The sequence below is a fragment of the Nomascus leucogenys genome, unplaced genomic scaffold (genome assembly GCF_006542625.1).
Source record: "Nomascus leucogenys isolate Asia unplaced genomic scaffold, Asia_NLE_v1 000687F_126845_qpd_obj, whole genome shotgun sequence".
NCBI classification, from domain to species: Eukaryota; Metazoa; Chordata; class Mammalia; order Primates; family Hylobatidae; genus Nomascus; species Nomascus leucogenys.
Genome location: NW_022097814.1, coordinates 34,832 through 36,202, shown reverse-complemented (window position 1 = coordinate 36,202; position 1,371 = coordinate 34,832).

The following is a 1,371-nucleotide window of genomic DNA, read 5'->3' as shown; positions in this document are numbered from 1 at the left end:
GGAATGGAATGGAATGTAACGGAACTGAATGGAACGGAACGGAACGGAACGGAACGGAATGGTTTTAGAAAATGTGACCTCACACTGTACCACTGAAATCCAGCCAGGGTGACATATTGAGAATTGTTGAAACAAAGGAGTAGAATAGAATAGTGTGCAATGTAACGGAATGGAAAGGAATGGAATTATGGAATGGAATGGAATGGAATGGAGTGCAATGGAACGGAATGGAACGGAATCAAATGAAATGGCATGGAGTGGAAAAGAAAGGAATGGAATGAAACGGTGTAACAAAATGCGAGCCGACATTGTGCCACTGCAATCCAGCCAGGGTGACAGTGTGTGACAGATTGAGAACATGTTGAAAGAAAGGAGTAGAATAGAGTAGTTTGGAATGGAATGGAATGGAATGAAATGGAATGGAGTGCAATGGAACGGAGTTGAACAGAAAGTAATGAAATGGAATGGAAGGGAATGTAATGAATGGAATGGAATGGAATGGAATGGTGAAATGAAATTTGAGCTGACATTGTGCAACTGCAATCCTACAAAGGTTACACATTGAGAACTTGTTGAAAGAAAAGAATAGAATAAAAGAGTGTGGAATGGAAAGGAGTGGAATGGCATGGAATGGAAAGGAATGGAATGGAAGGAATGGAATAGAATGGAATGGAAGGAAAGGAATGGAATAGAATGGAAGGAATGGAATGGAATGCAATGGAAGGAATGGAATGGAATGGAATAGAATGGAATGGGTTTCAATGGAAAGGAATGGAACAGAATGGACTGAAATGGAATGGAATGGAACGGAACGGAATGGAAGGGAATGGATTGGAATGGAAAGGAATAGAAAGGAATGATGAAATAAAATGAGGGATGATACTGCAACACTGAAATCTAGCCAGGGTGACAGATTGAGAAATTGTTGAATGAAAGGAATAGAATAGATTAGTGTGGAAAGGAAAGGAATGAAATGGAATGGAATGGAATGGAATGGAATGGAGACCATCACGTGGAATGGAGTGAAATGGAATGGAATGGAATGGAATGGAATGGAATGGAATGGAATGCAATGGAAAGGAAGGGAATGGAATGGAATGACATGGAAAGGAAGGGAATGGAATGGAAAGGAATTTAACGGTGAAGTAAAATGTAAGCTGACATTGTGGAACTGCAATATAATCAGGGTGACAGTTTGAGAAGTTGATGAAATAAGAATGGAATGGAATGGAGTGCAATTAAACATAATAGAAGAGAATGGAATGAAATCGAATTGAAAAGAATTGAACGGAATTGAATGGAATAGAATGAAATGGAATGGAAAGGAATGGAATGGCGTGGAGTGGAGTGGAGTGGAGTGGAGTGGAGTGG